The following is a 22,810-nucleotide window of genomic DNA, read 5'->3' on the forward strand; positions in this document are numbered from 1 at the left end:
CCGGCCTGCTTTTGGGGCGTGCCTGCTTCTTCCTCTCTGTCAGATGAGCGAGTAGGCGCCAGGCAAGCAGTCGCCCTCTGCCTCCACCGCCCTGGGGTCTCCTTGTGCTTGGTTCTCACTTGAAGTCACCTGTGCAGCGGAATTCTGCGGAGCCGGGGCGAGGACAGGGTGCGGGGGTCTTTATGGCAGCGGATCCCCGGCTGAGCGCTTGGCCCAGTGTCTCTGTGATGCTAGAATCTGGACTGCCTGCGACCTTTCCTGGTCTCGGACACCAGCCCTCGCCTCCTGGTGATCTTTCAGGGCCTGCAGAGAAGCGAAGAGGTGTTGAACGTCGCCAGGGCCATTCGTGTGAAGCCGGAATTAGAATTGAATTGAAATGCCTTCGCTTTTGATATCACTGCTGTTTGTCATGAGCCAACTGCTTTTCCTTCTCTGGGCCTCAGTTTTCCGTCTAGTAAGTGAGGAAGTTGGACCTTATCGGTGAATCGTTCTTTTCAGGTGTAGACTCCTTTGAGAATCTAGTGAGAACTGTAGACCCTCTTGCCAAAGAAATGCACCTACACGCCAAATTTTGCAGAAAGATTTAGGCAGTTCACCTAAGGAGATGAATTTGGGGGCTCTTTACGTTTTTCTGATTCTGAATGTTGCTCAGGTGGCAAGCGGGAAAAGGTGATTTGTGCAACAGCTGCCACCCGCTCCATCACCAGGACTGGTTCTGCTGATCTAGCTGTGCCTCTCCTCGCCTGCCAGTCCCCGGCTCCACGTCCTCACTTCTCAACGCTTCATGAAAGCGGATGAATTTGCTCAGTAGAGTCGGCTAGCGTTGATTGCGGCCCACGCGTAGAGTGACGGTTTTTCCCTGAACCAAACTGGCCCCTTCCACCATCATTCATTCCCCAATACTTTAGTTGTAGTCAACTAACTAGATAGGCTACCGAAGATGGTTTAACTGTGTTCAGCCTAACTACAGCCAGGCATTGGAATGCCTGGCCTATGTCTGTAAATGAAATTTAGCAATTTATTGTATAATGTTGTTAAACACGAAGCCTGTAGTTGGCCCTGGGTAAAATATTTTAAATTCTCATCTTTCATACCAGAGGCTCAGTAACTGACGGGATGAAAGAAAGAAAGCTGTTCATTGTATTCATTGTAACCTAATGAGGCTAATTCGATAGCATTAGATGACATTAGAGATTAGATAACTTGTTCTAGCTGCCTTTGTCCTTTGTCACATAGGTCTAGTAAGTCAGGATTTAAACTGCCTTTCTCGACATCTCTAAAGAAAAAGCGGGAAATATGATGCATTTTTTTTCTCAGATCTCACCAAGTTAAATGTATCAGTAGCAAATAAGTGTTTTTAAGCTGCCACTTCAAAATATAACTTCAGATAAAATCTCATATATCTTTGAGAAGGCTGAGTGTGGTGGCTCATGCCTATAATCCCAACACTTTGGGAGGCGGAGGTGGGTGGATCACTTGAGGTCAGGAGTTTGAGACCAGCCTGGCCCACATAGCAAAACTCCACCTCTACTAATAATACAAAAAAATTAGCTGGGCATGGTGGGGCATGCACTTGTAATCCCAGCTACTCAGGAGGCTGAGGCAGGAGAATCTCTTGAAGCCCCTAGGTGGAGGTTGCAGTGAGCCAAGATTGTACCCCTGCACTCCAGGCTGGGCAACAGAGCAAAACTATCTAAAACAACAAAACACACACACACACACACACCTCGTATATCCTTGAGGGGAAAGAATTGTCTGGATCACGATTGACTTCCCAGAGCTTAGCACAGTTCCTGGGGGTTAGCAGATGCTCAATACAGTTTTGGTGAATTTTCATTTTACCTGATTTCCGTCTCTAATGATATTAAATACTAAAAACTAAAAAGTTACAGCGTTTCATTTTGTGTAGGCACATGTCCATCATAAAGAGGTTGATGCTTTCCAGGAATGTGATGCATTACTCAGGGAGTACTTGGAAGATGAGAACCTCTTGTGAATACTGAAGTCTGTCAACTCACACACCTGACATGGTCTTAAGTTTCGAGTCATTATACATGACTTAAGGACTGGCTCACAGTGTGGTACGTCATGACTTGGAATGACATAGAAAAGCTACAAAATGGGATCTGAGTGAACAAAAAGCCAGATTGGTGTCCTATACCGGCAATTCAGGGTCTTTTTTAATCATGGGGAAAACGCCTGAACTTGTGTGTGGACTTGATATTCAAGAAATCAACTTTGTATTAATGTACATGGTAATGCCATTTAATTAAAAAGCTGTGGTAGATGTAAAATTCCTCTAACAATGCTTCCTTTTTGTTACAAGTGTCTTGTACATGCTTTAGTAGGAGAAACTTAATTCTGAATTTATACTGCAAGAACAGTTTATATAGGAAGAAAACTTTGGAGAAGCCAAGTCCAAAGTAATAAAGAAAATTATTTCCCTAAGATTGTGGCTGCCCATTGTACCAGTGGGTAATCTGGAAAATATTCTGTTCTTATGTTTTAAGACTCAAATAAATTCATTTATTCCTTACCTCAATATAATTTTTTTTAAAAGATTTTGGGTAGGCCGGGCCTGGTAGCTCACACCTGTAATCCCAGCACTTTAGGAGGCTGAGGCAGGGTGGATTACCTGAAGTCAGGAGTTCAAGACCAGCCTGGCCAATATGATGAACCCCCATACACACACACACACACACACACACACACACACACACACACAAATTAGCTGGGAATGGTGGCACGTGCCTATAATCCCAACTACTTGGGAAACTGAGGCATAAGAATCTCTGAACCCAGGAGGTGGAGGTTGCAGTGAGCCGAGATCATGCCACTGCACTCCAACCTGGGCTACAGAGCACCCTATCTCAAAAAAATAAAATAAAATGGCTTTGGGATAGAAGGTAGTGATAATGATTATTAGTCTTGATTTACAAGTTGTTAGCTCATGTAATCTTCATAACCAATTTGTGAAATGTACTTTTATGTTGTCTGTTTAACAGCTGAGGAAACCAGGCTCAGAATATTTAGATCACTTGTCGAAGGTTACATAATTTGTAAATGGCAGAACAGGGATTCCAATCTAGGCAGTCGGACTATACCACCCTGCTGATCGATGAGTTATTCTGCTTTTCTTAGCCTCCCTACCTTCACCTCCTGTATGTACCTAGCTAGACCAGGAATACCTGCTTTCACCTGGAAAATATCACTGGGCTTGAGGAAATTGGCTGCCCAGGGGCTAGGGCTGTTCAAGCCACACTTTCTTTGCACATATTTGAACCCAGCAGGCATACTTCCCTCTCAGGTCTTTTGTATTTGATGTTTCCCCTCCTGGAGCATTATTTATCCACAGCTCATCTCTTCAATCAAAGTCTCCCCTCATATCAGCTCCCCAGGGGGCTCTTTCTTGGCTACCCAAGTTCCCTCCTCACTCTGTGTCCCATTACCCTGTTTGATGATAGCACTTATCACTACCTGACAATGTATCATTATTTTTTGGTCCCCTTATTAGACTAGAAGCTACCTGAGGAGAGGGATGTTGTGTCTTTTTTAAGTCACTATTTTTATTGAGTTGAAGATGCACATTTTCCCACAATTTACTAATAGCAGTCCGACAATCTGGATATATCTTGTAATCACCAGTGTGTCTTGGTTTAATTGGTAGTATTTTTTTTCCTTTCTTGCTTGTACCTACAATAAATGGTGAGTCTTTAAATTGATGGTATCTTAGAACTAATGAAAATACAGTGTATCCCCGGGGTCTAAACTCTATGTGGCACGTATTTGGCTCTCAGTAATTACTTATTAGAGGAAGGCATTGAGTGTTGTGTGCCAGAAACTATTGAAACTTTTTTTTTTTTTTGAGGTCTCACTCTGTCGCCCAGGCTGGAGTGAAGTGGCATGATCTTGGCTCACTGTAACCTCCGCCACCCAGGTTCAACTGATTCTCATGCCTCAGCCTCCCGAGTAGCTGGGATTATAGGTGAGCACCACCATGCTCTGCTACTTTTTGTATTTTTAGTAGCAATTTATATCGTTCTAGCAGACTCTTAGAAAGTAGATGGGAAGGGTGGGGAAGGTAAGAGAGACCAGTTAGAAGATACTCGAGCTCATCTGAGGGAAGGCTAGAATGGGAACCATGCCCACGGATGGTGAGACCAGCAGGGCTCCGCAGTCTGCTAAGCCGAGATGTCGGGCCTGAGCCAAGCCAGTAGGTGGCACCCTTCGCTAAAGAAGGGAATCCAAGAAGCTGGCTAGGTTTGGGGAGTTGGGAGGATTTGGTTTTGAATATAAAAGTTTCAAGTGCAGATGAACTCAGGTATTAGGTCCCAAAGACTGCGATGAGGAATTTATCCTGAGGTTTCTCCTAAGAACTGTGGGAGCGGCCGGGCACGGTGGCTCATGCCTGTAATCCTAGCACTTTGGGAGGCCGAGGCGGGTGGATCACGAGATCAAGAGATCGAGACCATCCTGGTCAACAAGGTGAAACCCCGTCTCTACTAAAAATACAAAAATTAGCTGGGCATGGTGGTGCGTGCCTGTAGTCCCAGCTACTCGGGAGGCTGAGGCAGGAGAATTGCTTGATCCCAGGAGGCGGAGGTTGCGGTGAGCCAAGATCGTGCCATTGCACTCCAGTCTGGGTAACAACAGCGAAACTCCGTCTCAAAAAAAAAAAGAACTGTGGGAGCTATGGAAGAGAAATGACCGGATTTTGGAAAGATGACTGGTTTCAGTGTGAGCCGGCATGGTGATTCAGGCCTGAGGTGATGGTGATGGAAGGGGCAGGTGACTGTAAGTGTGGAGAACAAGCGAGCCGATTGGAGAGTTGTGTAGATAGGCCTTGGTGAGAGATGGACTATGAAGAGGATGGGCAGTGAGACAAAGCTGACAATGATACTTTGCTTTCCAGTTCGAGCAACTGAATGGGTATTGGGGCCCGTCTCAGTTAAACTGTTGAACACAGCTGACAGTGAGCAGAGGAAGAACATTTAAATTGAGGATAATAGTTACTAACAGCTAATACATACTTTCTTTTATTCTTTCTTTTTTCTTTTTTGAGACAGAATCTCACTCTGTTGCCCAGGCTGGGGTGCAGTGGTACAATCTTGGCTCACTGCAACCTCCACTTCCTAATTCAAGTGATTCTCCTGCCTCGGTCACCCATGTGTGTCGCCATGCCCGGCTAATTTTTTTTTTTTTTTTTTTTTTTGTAGGGACAGGATTTTGCCATGTCAGCCAGGCTGGTCTCAGACTACTGGGCCTCAAGTGATCTGCCTGCCTTGGCCTCCCAAAGTGCTGGGATTGCAAACATGAGCCACCATGCCTAACCTATGAGATCTGATACTTTCATAGCTCTTCCTATATGTCAGAAGACTCATTTTAGTTCTCACCACAATCCTATGAGATTACCATTATCACCTTCGTCTTCCAGATGAGGAAACTGAAGCAAAGAGAAGTTAAGTAACTTGCCTGAGGTCACACAGCTAATAAGTGGCAGAGCTAGAATTTGGACCTAGGCAGCCTGGAAGAGTCTGCTGTCACTGCGTCTCTGTGCTGAAATTTCTCTAAATGAGCTCAGTTTGGGCAGTGAACCTGAAAGATCCGTTGGGCAGCCGTGTGGAGGTGTCTGGCAGGCAGGAAGACAGATGGTTCTGAAGCTCACATGGGAGGTGGGGACTGGAAATGAAGACTGTGGAGTCTGCATACCGGTGGCCATTGAAGCCACAAGAAAGGACAGGACCCTTAAGGAGAGGGTGGGAAATAATCAGAGGAAAGAAACAGTGGAGCCCTGGAAGACAAACACAAGCATTCCAGTTGTGGGCAGGACATCGTCCCTTCTGCACACTAAGACACTGCACCTGGATTCTAGATTGTCAGCTAACAGATAGTGTATCCATCCCCCCGAATTTGTTTGGTTCTGGGTACCCTGACAAAGTAGAGTTTCTGGACCCACAACCCTAATGACCTGCCTCAGTGGTGGTGATCCCCACTCTCTTCTACAAGAGTCCACTTGGGGGCCTGTTGGCTTCTCTAGGCATCTGCTTTTTGCCCCTCCCACAACTAAAGAGCCTCCAGCTCCCCTGTCCACCACCTGTCAGCTTTGTCAGGTCAGGGCCGCTGCCTGTCGGGACCACGATAGCACTTCGCCTGGAGCTTCCTCGGATGCCTCCTGAACCTATGTTCAGCCCTTTACCCATACATTTCTTGTATCATCTGCTAGCTTCTAAATTTCTGGAGGAAAGAAGAACCTATTAGGTTGACTCTCCCTCCTTCCACCCCTGCTCCCCTGTGTGGGTTAAATGTCCCTACACCATTGTCCCATGGCACTTCACCAGAATAGGAGCTGCATTTTGTATCTCTGTACCTAGCACAGGAGCCAGTGAGTCCATCAGTCAGTCAGTCAGTCATTTCAGCAATTAATTCCAGTTGTCTACTGGCTTTCTAGAAACATGACTGGGAGAGCTGACGCGTTTGACCGTTCATTTGAGCAGCAGAGCCTTTCACAACGGTCTCCCGTTTTTGTGGGAGGGGAATATAGGCAAGGGTCAGGAAGTGGGAATTCACGGCTTTCTTGTCATTCTCTTCATAGCCCCCACGCTACTGTGGTCTGTTATTTTGATAGTTGCTTTCCTGAAATGTTGGGGGAAAAGATGGAGAGTGAAGGACTTTGTGATGCCTTGGTAAATGACCCAGCCATGTGCCTGTGTGCCGATTCCCATGAAGCCTGCACCAATTTCAGTTCCAAGACTCTGGTCAATCAATTCTCAGAGCTCCAGGAGGGGAGGGGCGGTTTTTCCTGGTAGCTGCTGATCACCAGCAGAGGGAGCCCTAGGACTCTTTTCCTTACTGATGGTTAAACCTTCATTGTGGCTTCAAAGCTGTGGAGGACCCGGGATTTGTGGATCACTTGTCTTTAGAATGGAATCAAGAAGTAACTACAGAAGAAAAGAATCTGCACATGATGAGGATTGGAAGGGAGTGTTGAGAGGGGCTTCTGGGGTGCTGGTAATATTGTTCCTTGATCCAATGTTGGTTATAGGAGTGTGTGCTGTAATGTAGTATATATACATTTTTCTGTGTGTATAATTAAACTTCAATTAAAACTTTTTAAAACTTAAACCTCTGTATGTTTACAACAGAATAGGTATCAGGTTAGGGTGAGCTGTTGTTCTTTTCCTTACAATTCTTAACCTTATCTGTGTCACAAGACGGCCCCTTCCCCCGAGAATGCCACAAACCACGGGGTAAGGACTTTGGCAGCAGCTGCCAAATAGCGAAAGTGAGCAAAGGATATGAACAGAGGGTTCACAGCAAAAGAAATACAAATAGCTCTTGAACGTGTGAAAAGATGCTCAGCTTCAATTTTCAAAGAGAAATGCTTATTAAAATTATGCAGAGATACCCTTTTTAGCCTGTAAGATTGGCAGAAATCCCAAAGCTTGACAGCCTGCCCTGTGGATGGGGCTGGAGGTGGGGGAGTCAGGGGAATGCATGGCAGGCCCTTTAATACATTGCAAGTAGGACTGTGAAATTGACAGCCCTGTTGATTTTGGCACTATCTACCAAAATTACAAGTCTAAGAATTACACTGTAGATGACATTTGTACATATATATAATAATTTATGTAAAAGGTGATCCACTGTAATATTGGCTGCAATAGCAAAAGATTGGAAACAATCAAGTGTCTCTCTATAGAGGGCTGGTCCAAAAAACTGGAGCATCCGTAAAGCAAAACACTATATAATTGGGGAAAAGTTTGAGGAAGCTCTGTGTGTGCCGAGGAAAGATCCCTAAGATATATGTGAAAAAAAAAAAGCAAGACATACAGCTAAGGATGTGTTTGTATTGCTTCTATCTTCATAAAGAAAAACTGATTATCTACACGAGAAACAAGAGAAGTGTTTCAGGAGATGGTTGGGGGCCAGCAGGAGGGGCCAGGCTTCTGAGTGTATACCTTGTGTTCTGATTTTTGAATTGTGTCAGTGTATTACCTGTGCAAAACAAAACAAAGAGTTTAGAGTCCCTGCTCTAAGGCCGCTGAGCTAAGTTAGGAATTCATAAATTATTATACCTGCCCAACTGTAGAACAGCCAGGTTTGGTTTTTTAGTTTGCACCCAGCTGTGTCTCAGTAAGAGTCTTCAACTTACTCCACATTAGAACACAATTCAGGAAAACGTAGTGCAGTTTCCTGGCTCAGCCTAACTCTCAAGAATTCCTTCCTTCCCCTCCCTGTGCTTGAAACCAGTCTTGCCCTCAAGTGCTGACACTCAGCTAGTTATCATTTTTCAAAGTATTTCATTTTCTGCTTATACATTCATGAGCATCTAACCTGCCTGAGGGGAAAAATAAAAAGTTTTTACCAGGAAAGTACAATGTGTCTTCAGAAACCAGTAGATGTGAAATCTTGCTTTCTGTCCCTTATCTTTGCCTGTCTCTGTAGCCATCCTTTCCCCTTTCCCTCCCTGTGGTTAAAAGCAATCCCACTTGAACTCTGGTTCCCATCTCTCCTCCCTTCTCAGGAAACTCAGTTTCTTCTGTATATGCAAATACACATCATGTCTTCTGTCATATTAAAACCAAAAACAAAATGAAAACAAAAAACAAATGCCAGATGCACACAGCCCCCTTCTACCCAGGTCCCCCCTAGAGCTCCTGTCCTTCCTGTTGGAGCCTTAGCTAGTGGCTCTCTACTTTTTCCCTTCTCCACCCACCCTCCTTTTCTCTCTCTCCCTCCTCCCTCTCCCCCTACCTTCAATCTACTGCAACCAGACTTCCATCCCACTAAAATGTTCCTTGCCAAGGTCATGGATAACCTCCTTCTTGCTGAATCCACTGGTCCTAGTTCCAACCCTGCCTGACACTGAACACCACCACCTCCTCCACTCGCTCTCCTGTCCGCCCCTGTGGCCACTGCTCACAGGGGCAGCCTCTCAGCCCCTCCTTTTCCATCTCCTCTGCAGGCTCCTCTTTTCTCACTGGTCTGCTGACCCTCAGGGGCCATATCTTGGCTCTCTTCTCCTCTCACATTCACTTCCTGGATGATCCTGGTTTGGAGAATGTGGAAAGGAAATCTGACTTGCTTGAGTGAAAAGTGAATCCACTGGAAGAATGTATCAGAAAGCTCACCCAACAAAAGCAAAAGCTGAACAGCCAGGCTTTATTAGCCTGGGAGCCAGACCCGGTGCCAGGAATCTCCAAGCATTGCCTCCAGGTGATTCAGTTCCACACATTTTTCTTCCTGAAACTGATACATCTCTCCGCATAAGATTCAGATTCCCAGGAAAGAAACTGCTTTCGTGGCAGGGTTATATCTGGCCCACTCCAACTCAGAGGGGGCAAAAACTACAACTTCCTCTATATTTTATTTTCTTTTTTTGGAGATGGAGTCTCACTTTGTTGCCCAGGCTGGAGTGCAATGGCAAAATCTCTGCTCACTATAACCTCCACCTCCCAGGTTTGAGCTATCCTCCTGCCTCAGCCTCCCGAGTAGCTGGAAATACAGGTGTGAGCCACTGTTCCTGGCTAATTTTTGTATTTTTTAGCAGAGATGGGGTTTTACTATGTTGGCCAGGCTGGTCTTGAACTCCTGACCTCAAGTGATCCGCCCACCTGGACCTCCCAAAGTACTAGGATTACAGGCGTGAGCCACCACACTCTGTATTTTCATCTAATCTCATTTTCATCTCAAACTTCCATTCTCCCAACTTGAGGGGATACTTCAGTCTCTTCTGGTTCACAGCACTCTCTTTTGCACAGATACTCAATATTCAGGCTCCTCCTCTCTCCCGTCTACTTCCATTCTCCCGGGGTGGCATCTGGATATAAGGCCACAGTGGGTGAGCTTTATGGTTTAGATGCTGCTCCTTGCCTGTTGCTGGTGTTCACTGCCATGTGGTCGTTCTGGACTTGTCCCTGGGCATTATGGATTATGGTGAAACTTACCAAAATGGGGTGGACCTCATTTAATTCCTGAGCATGACACAGACCTGCTTAGAAAATTGCACCTGTCTATAGCCATGAGGTCCTCTTGTGCCACGACCCTCATAGCTTGTCACCTGGCCTCTCTTTGTCCTTCAGTCTACTTAGCACATCACTGGGGCATGTGGACATGTCTGGATCACTTACATGGCACCCACAGGTCAAGGGGGTACGGGCTGCTGTTATCCACATGCTGTCTCACGGGGCTCCTGTGACAGCTTCGGTGCCAGGTTAGTGCTGTGGCGTGGTCAAGGCGGGGGGCATCTCTCCCTGGGCTGTGCTTGGGAAAGTGGGATACTAGTGTCCCCCAAGCCCATCCAGATGCCTCTTAGTCCTACATAGGAGTTTTCCTGCATAGGAGGAGGGTGGGCCATAACACTTGCACCTGAACTCTTTCCTGCTTTTTCTCCTTGGCAGCACCGGAAGGCTCTTGTCCCCTCTTGCTGTACAGGAACTTGTCTTCACCTTATACTGTGTCATCTCCATACTGTGGTATATAGAACATCTCTAGCCTCTCGTCCCCAAGTTGTCCTCTTGCTCTGTAAAGGGAAGATTTGGGAAGTTAGGAAAACTTTTTCTGCCTCAACAAAGTCACATTTTAACACTAATGTCTCACACTATGGACTCAAAATCTAACTTAAAACAGGGCCAAGCAATGGCCCCCATTGATTGAATGGCTGGAGGGAGCTGCTGGCTAACTGGGAATTAGGAATTATCCACAACAAAAGTGTGTTCAGTTTTATCTCAAGAAATATCCTCCTTTACACCTATCTTGGCAGATGTGCCCATTGCTTGGGTGGCAGGACACTTTGTCTCACCAAGGCTGCGTGGAAAGTGTGGGTGCTTCTCCAAAGGGAAAAATGAGCTGCTGTCGCCCATAAAAGGGGTAGAGGGGAAGGGCAAGCAAAAAGAGTAAATGTCTTCTCTAGCTTCAGGTTACATCTGCCTGCAGCTGACACCACGTCCGGATCTGCAGCCCATGTATCTCCTCGATGCCAGGCCTCTGTGTCCACTGTCTTCCTAGTCAGTCGTCTACGTGGATGTCCCTCTGACACCTGGTGAAACATGATGTGTTTCTAATTGAGCAGGTTATCTTTCCTCCTAAGCCCAGTCTCCTGGCCTTTCCCCAGCCACTTGCAGTTTAACTGAATCTAATTGAATGTGATTCACCTCCTCCCATCCGTCTGGCTTCCAGGTTATTTAATTACCACCCTCCCAACTTTGGAAATATTTTAATGTATTAATATATTTTTTCAATAAAAATAGTTTTAACAAAAGAGAAAGATGCCTCTATAGAAAATTTAGAAAATATAAAGACTCAGGAACCTTATCTTTTTTACCCCCTGGTTAGCCCTGGGAGGCAGGCAGTATTATTTATCCCCATTTTGCAGATGAGGAGACTGAGGCTCAGAGAGGAAAATGGCTCGCTGCTTTCACACAGGTCAGAAGGATCTACGCAGGATTTGAAACCAGGTCTTTCTGGTTGTGAGCTGGAGGCGGTCTTGTCTTTGGGACACTCAGTTGAAGGGCTTGGCCTTTGCCTCAGAACCACTCGACTTGGCCCCCCCATCAAGGATGTCCCCTGGAAGTGTTTGATCATGGTGTTACAGAGCACCTAGGAGCCCTGCTGACTCTGAGAAGCCCTGCCTCACACACCCATCCCTCTGTGTGGCCTTGGGCACACTGCCCAAGCCTCTGAAAAATGGGGATAATGGCCAGGTGCGGTGGCTCACACCTGTAATCTCAGCACTTTGGGAGACAAGGTGGGTGGATCCCAAGGTCAGGAGTTGGAGACCAGCCTGGCCAACATGGTGAAACCCTATCTCTACTAAAAATACAAAAATTAGCCGGGCCTGGTGGCGTGTGCCTGTAATCCTAGCTACTTGGGAGGCTGAAGCAGGAGAATCAGTTGAACCTGGGAGGTGGAGGTTGCAGTGAACTGAGATCACAACATTGCACTCCAGCCTGGGCAAGAGGAGCAAAACTCTGTCTCAAAAAAAAAAAAAAAAAAAAAATGGGGATAATGATAGTACCCATAGGACTTACCTTAGAGGGCTAGGGGAGAATGAAATGACTAATGCGGTAGGACACTGCCTGGCTCATAGCATCCGATACGGTTTAGATATTTGTCCCCTCAGAGTCTCAGGTCAAATGTGACCCCTAGTGTTGGAGGTGGGGCCTGATGGGAGGTGTTTGAGTCATGGGGGTGGATCCCCCAGGAATGGTGAGCTCCCATGGTAATGAGTTCACCCCAGGCCCAGTTGTTAGAAAGAGCCTGGTGCCTCCCGCCTACTGTCTCGTGCTTCCCTCTTGGCCATGTTATCTGCGCAGGCCAGCTTTGCCTCGCATCCTGCCATGAGTGGAAGCAGCCTGAGGCCCTTACTAGAAGCCAAGCAGGTGCTGGTGCCATGTTTGTACAGCCTGCAGAACTGTGACCCAAGCAAACCTCTCTTCTGTATACATTACCCAGTCTCAGATACTCCTTTATAGCATCGCAAAACAGATGAATACAGCATCCGACAACATTACCTACTGCTACTATTATCATCATATTTTAAGTGTGTGCACCTTTAATTGCTAGTAAACTGTGTGAGCTGGTTTGGATGTCTATTCCCTCCAAATCTCATGTCGAACTGTAATCTCCAGTGTTGGAGGCGGGGCCTGGGGGGAAGTGTTTTGGATGATGGGGCAGATCACTCATGCTCGGCTTAGCTCCATCCCCATGGTGATGAGTGAGTTCATGGGAAATCTGGTTGTTTAATGGTGTGTGGCACCTCTCCCCTCTCTTTTTCCTGCTCTTGCCATGTGACACACGGGCTCCCCTTTGCCTTCTGCCATGACTGTAAATTCCCTATGGCTTCACCAGAAGCAGATGCCAGCACCCCATTTCCTGTACAGTCTGAAGAACCAAGAGCCAGTTAAACCTGTTTTCTTTATGAAGACACAGACTCAGGTATTTATTTATATCAATGCATGAACAGCCTTTATTTATTTATATCAATGCATGAACATCTTCTTTTTTTCAATTTACTATTATGAGCATTTTTATGTCACAAAATATTTCTAAAAACATTTTAAGGACTGTATAATAGTCCATCATTTAAATGTACTCATCATTTATTCTGTAGTTAACCATTCACCTGTTTCTGGACCATTAGGGATGTGTGTGTGTGTGTTGTAATAAAAAACTCAAAGCCAAAAATCCTTGTCTGATTCTTTTCTTAGAACAGAATTTGACACCTGGAACTCCTGAGTGAGAAGATATAAACGGTTTAAAGTCTCCGGCCACACACTAATAAATTGCTTAAAAGGAAAGTTCTCAACCGTTTACTCTCTCAGCAGTGTGTATAATAGGGCCCTCCTCACCACACCCTTTCAAGCAGCGAGGTGAGCTTTTTTAAAGTCCACCTTGGTTGCTACTATTTCTTTACAAGGCAAGTTTCACTACATTTCTCCAGGATGGTGGGAGTTGGTCCCATGCTTTTTACCTTTGTTATAATTGTTTCAAACAATTTATATTGTTAATAAATTAGCTAACAGTCCCATAAACCCTGGGTGGATATATTCACCTGTTTCCTTCCTTGTCTGTTTTCCTGTGGGTGGAAATATTTCTTTTCTTTTTTTTTTTTCTGAGACAGAGTCTTGCTGTGTCACCCAGGCTGGAGTTCAGTGGCATCATATTGGCTCACTGCAACCTCAGCCTCCCAGATTCAAGGAAGTCTCCTGCCACAGCCTCTCAAGTAGCTGGTATTACAGGCATGCATCACCATGCCCAGCTAACTTTTTTGTATTTTATGTAGAGACAGGGTTTCACCATGTTGGCCAGGCTGGTATCAAACTCCTGACCTCAAGTGATCCACCCGCCTCAGCCTCCCAAAGTGTTGGATTACAGGTGTGAGCCACCATGCCCAGCCAATACATTGGTTTTTGTTTCTCTGTTGCCCCTGCCCTAAGATGTTTAGCATGTGGCATCCCTCCCTGGTGACAGCACAGTCCCAAAGATTCTAAAGAAACCCCACTCAGGTAAGGTACGCGCTTAGCTGGACTGACCCATTTTCTGAAATCTGTGTGGCCTTCCCAACTTACATGCCAATACTTGTGCCTGTTTCAACTTAAGATTTCTGTTCAGTGTAATCTCCCTTGAAGTTACTCTACTCCTGGTATCCTAACCTCCCAGAAAGAGAGCTAGAGTTTTATTAAAGTAAAATCAATATTCCTCAGTGCTCTGTATTTTACAAAATGCATTCACACATGATTGCCTTGATCCTCAGAATGATTCTGGGAGTTAGGTATGTTTAGCTCCATTTTGCAGATGAGGCCCAGAGAGGTGAAGCCACTTGAGCTGGAGAGTGACAGATCTCAAGTCCCTGCTCTTTCTAAAGCATGCTGCCTTCAGAAAAGAGCCAGAAGGATGAAAATTACTTTAGAAAGAGGAATACAAGCTTTGAAGGAATAAAACTGACAAGGAATTGAAGGAGCGGAGGCACAAGTTTGAACGGAGTTGTATGACTGGCCATTGATTGTAAATGCCCATTGCTGCACCTGTTTCTGTTACATGGGGAGTTGCAACAGAAGGAACAGCGGCCTGGGACTCCAGAGAGCTGGGTGCCCCCTTATCCCTCCATGGTCACCACTTTCTGTGGGCCCTTGGGCAAGTCACTGCACTTTCTGAGTCTCAGTTTCCCTTTTCAGAATGGAAATAGCTACCCCTGTCTACCAACTTAGAAGAATTGCTCTGAGGATCTGATAAGGTGGTGTGGATGCTGCTGCCTTGGGGGCTTTAAAGTGTGGAGCTCAAGGAACCCCTTAAATTGGGCTTGCTTACTCCAGGGGTGGGCAGAACAGGATTCCAATGAGAGGTTTTTTTCTTTTTCAGCCCTTAATCCCTTCCTTCTTCAACGTATTCCCCAGTGTCCGTTGTTCCCGTTTTTATGACCATGTGTACTCAATGATTAGCTCCCACTTAGAAGTAAGAACATGCAGGATTTGGTTTTCTGTTTCTCTGTTAATTCGTTTAGGATAATGGCCTCCACCTGCATCCGCATTGCTACAAAAGACACAATTTCATTCTTTCATATGGCTGCCTGATATTCCATGGTGTATATGTACCATATTTTCTTGATCAAATCCGCTGTTGATGGGCACCTCGGTTGATTTCATGTCTGTGCTATTGTGAATAGCACTGCAGTGAACATACGGGTGCATGTGTTTTGTGGTAGAATAATTTCTTTTCCTTTGAGTATATACCCATTATTGGGATGGTGCTGAAATATTTAAAGTAGAAATGAAAATTCTTATGTGCTCCCCCTGCCCCTCCATTCTATGCTGCAGAGAGACATGTGTGGTTTAGAACACCTCCTTCCAGGCTGTAAATAAACAAAGAACCCATGCATATTTCTCCGAGTGTACTTTCTCAGTACATACACGTGCACTTGTTCATACAGTTTTGTTCTTTAAATTTTATAAAAATGTCCTCTATACTGCATCTCGATTTTTTTTCCCTCATAATTTTAAGACCTTGCTATATTAGAGCTACTTTTCTATTCTAGAAAGAAAGACATAGAAACTCTTTCAATGCCTGGCAATTTTACAGGTATATATATTTAATTTTGGTTATTACCAATTTTTATTGTTGTATTGAATTAATTAGTTTATTTATTTTGAGACAGAGTCTCACTGTCACCCAGGCTGGAGTACAGTGGTGCGATCTTGGCTCACTGCAACTTCTGCCTCCAAAGTTCAAGTGATTCTCCTGCCTCATCCTCCCGAGTAGCTGGGATTACAGGCATGCACCACCATGCCTGACTAATTTTTGTTATTTTTTAGTAGAGATGAGTTTTCAACCTGCTGGCCAGGCCAGTCTCAAACTCCTGACCTCAGATGATCACCTACTTCAGCCCCCCAAAGTGCTGAGATTACAGGCATGAGCCACCATGCCCAGCCTGTTTATTACTGATGTTTAAACTGTTACCAATGGTGCTGCATTAAAATGCTTGTCAAACAAGTCTGTACTCTTGTAAATGTATTTTGAATGAAGTTGCTGGTAACAGATTGAAATATTTGGTAGATAGGCAGAAGTCCTGGATTCCACTCCCACCACTGGTGTTTGGGGCACCCACTGGCCTACGGTGGTTCTCCGACAGAGGTGCTTCTTCCCCTGAGGTTCTGCCCCTGAGGGGACATTTGGCAATACCTGGAGACATTTTTGGCTGTCACAACTTGGGGGATGGTGATGGAGATGCTACTGATATCTAGTGGATAGAAGCCACTAGATACTGCTTGACACCTTACAAGAAACAGGAGAGCCCCCCACAACAAAGAATTATGTCAGTAGTTCCAAGGTTGAAAAACCCTGGCCTCCACCAAGATTGCCAGTGGTGGACAGTGTCCTTCTTTTCAATCTTGCCAACCTGGTAGTTTGCAAAATGATAATTTATTCTGTACCTCTTCCAGATAACAGAGATATCTCTATTTCTTCCTTTGTATATTACTTGAATTTGATATCATGAACATGTATGATTTCTGTAATTCTTTTGAAAAGCCATTGAGGACTTTTTTTAAATCTACACCTCTTGGACCATTAACTGTTGACTGGCTTTGCAGTGTGTTCCTAGACTTAGTTGTGTACACGCCAGCTTGTTTTTCCCTGATAAGGTATAGAAGTCCTCGGTGTGGGCCTTGAGAAGCCATCGGTGCTTTAGGTTCCAGTCTCCCATCCTCTGGCCTTCAGAATTCCTCTATTGCTCTCCCAAACTATTTTCACCTGGTGGACACCCAAACCCAGGGGCCATCTCCCAAGAATCATCTTGGCCCAGAGAGACTCCTTACCACTGATCAGGCCTCCAAAACAGAATGTACCTTGCAGCTGACCGTAGGAAACCCAGCACACACACCATGGACTCATCTGCCCAGGTGTTCATTTCACGCTCACGCTCATTTCCTAGCTTTAAAACCTGAGATCTATTTGCCCAGTGAACTTCCAGGGCTGTCAGAGCTGAGCCAAGCTCCCTGGTGCTGCTGTGGAGCTGGAGCTGGGGCTGCTGGCATAGGCTCTGGTGGAGTTCACATTCCCTCCTCGTCTCCACTAGGTCCTGTCAGAGTGGAAATGGAATGGAGCCCAGTCTGACCCTTGCCTGGCATGGCAGGGACTCCCGGAGCAGTGCCACACTCCTTCCACGTGGTGCAGAGTGAGCTAGAGTCAGCCTGGAGAAAGTATCCATGGGGAACTTGTTGGTATCACTTGGATATTCCCAAGAAAATGTCTCACATGGTAGAAGTGGCATAGACTTGCCTGTAGCTGTTGTGAATCGTGTGGAGTGGGCTCTTCCAATAGCTGACTTCCAGAGTGGGCAAACAGCTCCTGGCCCTGGTGCGGGGCACAGGGCTTCTGCCAGCAGTTCTGAATGTTTGGTCTGCAGCCTGGTATGGTTTTCCAGTAAAGCAAAGGCGTACATGGAGGCTGCCAGGTCTAACATCTCCGCTCTCTAGAATCCACACAAGTCATATCAGGGGTATGGAGTGTCCAAGCTGCAAGGCCATGAATTCCTGAGACACCCGGCCATTGCTGACTTAGAGAGACAGCAGGAAGAGAATCATGGTAGGAGGGGAGGGGAGGAGAAGACATAAGGAGATGAGCCTGAGTTCTCTGCCTGCCCTGCTGCCAAGATAATCACCAGACCTCTTGGGCCTCAGCTTCCTCATTAACTTCCTATTGGAAACATTCACCCTTTTTCAATCTGAAGTTTTCTCAGAAACACTGCCAATTAGATAAAGCTGGCTAAAATGAACTAGAGATTTAAAGTAGAGCTGCGATTAAGTCCAGCTCTTGTCTCTTATTCTAAAGTAAGCAATGCTCAGAACAGAAAGGAAAAAAAAAAAGAGATACAGCCAAGCAAAAAGTAACTCATAAAGAACGCCCATAATTCCACCTGCCCAGAGGCCATGGCATCCTGGTGGAAGCCTTCCAGATATGTGGGGTTTTTTCATCTGTTTTATTGAAATGCCGTCTGGCTCTGTTGCCTAGGCTGGAGTGCAGTGGTGAAATCTTGGCTCACTGCAACCTCCACCTCTGGGGTTCAAGCAATTCTCCTGCCTCAGCCTCCTGGGTAGCTGGGATTACAGGTACCCACCACCATACCTGGCTAATTTTTTGGTCTTTTTAGTAGAGACGGGGTTTCACCATGTTGGCTAGGCTGGTCTCGAACTCCTGACCTCGAGTGATGCACCCGCCTCGGCCTCCCAAAGTGCTGGGATTATAGGCATGAGCCAGAATACCTGGTCGAAATGTGATTCCTAACTTGGATTAGTAGCCTGCTTTGGAGGAAGGGAGCCCCTGAACTCACTAAAGTTGTGTGTTTGGGTTCAAGTTTCTACCTCTCATTTAATTCAGAGAGGTTCTTGACTCATCGAAACAAGAACCAGTGTTTTAAGTATTTTCTTGACATATATATTTAAAATACCTTTCATGAGCTCTGACCATACAGGCTATTTTGCAATTTGCTGTTGTCCCTTACCAATATACTGAGCTTGATTTAACAAACTCCCTTTTGTGGGCCCTTTAGGGTATTCTGATTGTATGGCTATTACAATGAGTACAGTGCACATATAAGCTGGGTGGAGAAGAATTAGAACATAATGAGAAATCAAGGAAAAAACATAAAATTTGAATGGCTGACAAAAGTGCTCTAAAGGGCATGGAAGGATGCCAAATTATCCTACAGTGATAAAAATTACCAATAAGAAACACCGCAAGGGGCTGGGTGCCGTGGTTTACACCTGTAATCCCAGCACTTTGGGAAGCTGAGGTGGGCCGATAACCTGAGCTCGAGTTCAAGACCAGCCTGGCCAACATGGTGAACAACCTCATGATCTCTACTAAAAATATAAAAATGAGCCAGGCATGGTGACAGATGCCTGTAATCTCAGCTACTCAGGAGGCTGAGGCAGGAGAATCCCTTGAACCCAGGAGGCAGAGGTTGCAGTGAGCTGAGATCATGCCATTGTACTCCAGCCTAGGCAACAAGAGCGAAACATCCCAAAAGAGAAAAACATCCAAGGGGCCAGGCGGTGGCTCATGTCTATAATCCCAGCACTTTAGGCTGGTGAGACAGGCAGATCGCTTGGGGTCAAGAGTTTGAGACCAGCCTGGCCAACATGGTGAAACCCTGTCACTACTAAAAATACAATAATTAGCTGGGTTTGGTGGCATGCACCTGTAATCCTAGCTACTTGGGAGGCTGAGGCGGGAGAATCACTTGAACCTAGGAGGCAGAGGTTGCAGTGTAACTAAGATTGAGCCACTGCACTCCAGCCTGGGACAGAGTGAGACTTGGTTTCAACAAAAAAGAAAGAAGAAGAAAGAGAGAAAGAGAAAGCAAGCCAGCCAGGGACTAATATTTTCAACCAATTATATTTGAGTCAACAAATATTTATTGGGCAGATGCTATGAATATTATCAGCCAGACCCTCTGCCAGGTGTGCAGACTCAACAGGTAGCTGTCACTGACCTTGCTAAGTGTACAAACTAGCAGAGACCAACACGGAAGTTATTTCACACTCAGTTTGTGTTTAACCAAACTGCCTTCATGCCCCATGACCTCTGCCACAGCCCCTTCATTATGGAAACTGTCGGGAGGTCTGGGCATAAGCGTGTTTTGATGAATCAATGTTGGCAGGGAAGGACACAGAGGAACCCTGAATCATCTTGCTTCTGATGCTCTTGTCCCGCTGTGACCCGACCTCCCTGCCTTTGAGGAGGCTGCACGTTCCAGCCCTGAGTGGAGGCCCCCTTCAAGCTCACCACCAATCCACAGGTTCTCCCTGAAAGAAGGTCATTCAACCCCTGCGTGTTCTTTTCAGAAACAGAACTGCCCTCTGTCTCAGCCCCTTCCTGCTTGTTTGAACCTTTTCCTTATATTGAAGTGCAACAGCCCTCCCTATAATTTCCTCTGATGGGTCCCAGAACCTCATAGAACAAGTTTGTCATTCTCTCCAACCTGCAGGTGTAAAGACCTTTAGATCTTTGGGTGAAGCATGCAATCCCATGGTCTGCTCCTTGAGTGAATGCCCAGGGTCTGTGATGCTCTTTCCTGGCAGGAAGGCCCTGTGAACCCCTGCTGACTCATCAGGCTGCACATGCCCAGACCTTCCTACAGAGTATCCATGAACAGATGGCCACAGCATGGGGCAGCAAGGGCCAGATATTTGGGGACCGGCTATGCTGATGACACTGAAAAAACTTTTGCAGCTTCAAGAGCTGGGTGGGGAAGGAAGAGAAGATGGGCCAGCCCTGATTGGAGGATCTACTCTATTGTCCTCCGAAAAGAAGCCTGTGCACCTTACAGCAGAGCTTCTCATAGTTAAAGTGCATGTCCATCTCCTGGGAGTCTGCTAAACTGTGGGCTTAGGGCAGAGCCCGAGACTCTGCATTTCTTACAAGCTCCCAGTGATATGTGCTGATGCTTCATACCATGCTTCAAGTAGCAAGACCCTGGGGCAGAGGGGAGAATCACAGTCCTCTGGGAGAGCTTTAAAAATAGGGAAAGTAGCTGGGCACAGTGCCTCACGCCTGTAATCCCAACACTTTGGGAGGCCGAGGTAGGTGAATCACCTGATGTCAGGAGTTCGAGACCAGCCTGCCCAACATGGAGAAACCCTGTCTCTACTAAAAATACAAAATTAGTATGGAGGCGCACGCCTGTAATCCCAGCTACTTGGGAGGCTGAGGCAGGAGAATTGCTTGAACCCAGGAAGCAGAGGTTGCAGAGAGCCAAGATCACACCACTGCACTCTAGCCTGGGCAACACAGTGAGACTCGGTCTCAAAAATAAATAAATAGGCCAGGTGCAGTGGCTCATGCCTGTAATCCCAGCACTTTGGGAGGCCAAGGCAGGCAGATCACTTGAGATCAGGAGTTTAAGAGCAGCCTGGCCAACATGGTGAAACCCCATCTCTACTAAAAATACAAAAATTAGCTTGTTGTTGTGGCAGGCATCTGTAATCCCAGCTACTCAGGGAGGCTGAGGCAGGAAAATTGCTTAAACTCAAGAGGCAAAGGTTGCAGTGAGCCAAGATCACGCCACCATACTCCAGCCTGGGCAACAGAGTGAGACTCCATCTTAAAAATAAATAATTAATAATTAAATGAGGATTTTCAGGCTGTACCATAAACCAATTAAATCAGAATCTCTAGGGCTGGGTTCCTGGTGTAGCTACTTTATAAAAGGCTGTAGTTAGTTGTAATGTGCACACAGGGTAAAACACCACTGATTGACACCCCCCCCCCCACTCCCTGCCACCTTCTCTTTCACTGCTTTAGTTTGAAATCTCCACTGGGTGAGACTGATGACCAGCCCAGTTTGGTTTGGAGCAGAAGCAGTGGAACACAGCATCACCTGGGAGCTTTATAAAATGTTGATGTCAGGGTTCCTGACCCAGACCAACTGATTCAGAATTTCAAGGTGTCAGGGCCAAGAGATTCTTGTTTCACAAAGGTGGTACTAAGGTTCCATTACCATTGTAGAGCCTAATATAAGAATCATCTAGGATTACCACATTCTTCCCTGAACATTCAGATTCAGGTCTGAAGTGAGGACCAGTAACCTGTATGTTTAACACGTGCCACAGGTGATTCTCATGAGATAGAAGGTTGAGAAACACAGACAAAGGAATGATCCCTGGATTGGAGTTAGTAAGATAGGGCTGCTGGCTGTGTGATTGCTCACAGATCACTTACCCTCTCTGAGATTCATCTCTTCATCTGTGAACTAGAGATGATGATAACTGCACGAGACAGAGATGGATCACTGTCGCCCACAGATCTGTGTTCAGTCCATAGGATGCAGTAGGTGTTGGAAAGTGGCTGCCACTTGCCAGGGACTGCCTTTCCCAGCTCTGCTTTGCATTAAGGTGGGGCAACCACATGACTGAGCTGTGGCCAATGAATGTGGCAGAAGTGAGGAATGCAGCTGCCCACAAAACCCCCATGATCCTCCACTCTCTTCCCATCTGCCCACTGAATATCAATGCCTACAGAAACTTGAAAACCCCAAGGGAGGGTCGATAGAACTCCTTGTTCCTCCCCACACCTGCTGCCAACTGGACTTTATATGAGTGAAAAATAAACTTCTATTGTGTGAAGCCACTGGGGTTTGTATGTGTTACAGCAGAGTGCTATGTTACCAAACAGTGTCTCTGGGAGTGTGGCAAAAATTAAATGTGCTAACGTGGAGGCTGCAAAGTGACAATGTATGGGCTTGAACCCACCCTGCAGATATGCTCTGTTATGCCTGCCCCAGTGTTCTTTTTCATATAAGTTTATCAATAAATTTTTTAAATTTATTTATTTTAGATGGTGTCTCCCTCTGTCTCCCCAGCTGGAGTGCAGTGGTGCTATCTCAGCTCACTGCAACCTCCACCTCTTGAGTTCAAGCAATTCTCCTGTTTCAGCCTCCCGAGTAGCTGGGATTACAGCCATACAGCACCAAGCCTGACTACTTTTTTTATTTTTGGTAGAGAGCGGGTATCACCATATTGGCCAGGCTGGTCTCCAACTCCTGACCTCAGGTGATCCACCCGCCTTGGTCTCCCAAAGTGCTGGGATTACAGGCGTGAGCCCAGCCGAATTTATCAATTAAATTTTTTAATGGGTAAATTCATACAAACATCCGGATTTCCAGATGAGTCCAGCTGAATTTATCAATAAATTTTTTAATGAGTAAATTCACACGAAACATCCGGATTTCCAGATTCGTGAAAACGGAATCGGTGGCACCTGGGTTTGCATTCCAGTGGCTGGAGCAGGAGCGGCTGTCCTGTTACGTGGAACT

General features: G+C 46.0%; 1 long non-coding RNA gene across 1 annotated transcript; it reads left to right on the forward strand.

Annotated features, from left to right (window-relative positions):
• The first annotated feature begins 38 nt into the window (after window positions 1-38).
• On the forward strand, window positions 39-8,606 carry LOC144582478 (uncharacterized). The gene is made up of 3 exons (XR_013535209.1): window positions 39-454; window positions 3,869-3,985; window positions 5,217-8,606. It is a non-coding gene; the product is annotated as an uncharacterized LOC144582478 (long non-coding RNA).
• Window positions 8,607-22,810: the final 14,204 nt, after the last annotated feature.

This window comes from Callithrix jacchus, chromosome 5, assembly GCF_049354715.1.
Source record: "Callithrix jacchus isolate 240 chromosome 5, calJac240_pri, whole genome shotgun sequence".
Taxonomy (NCBI): Eukaryota; Metazoa; Chordata; class Mammalia; order Primates; family Cebidae; genus Callithrix; species Callithrix jacchus.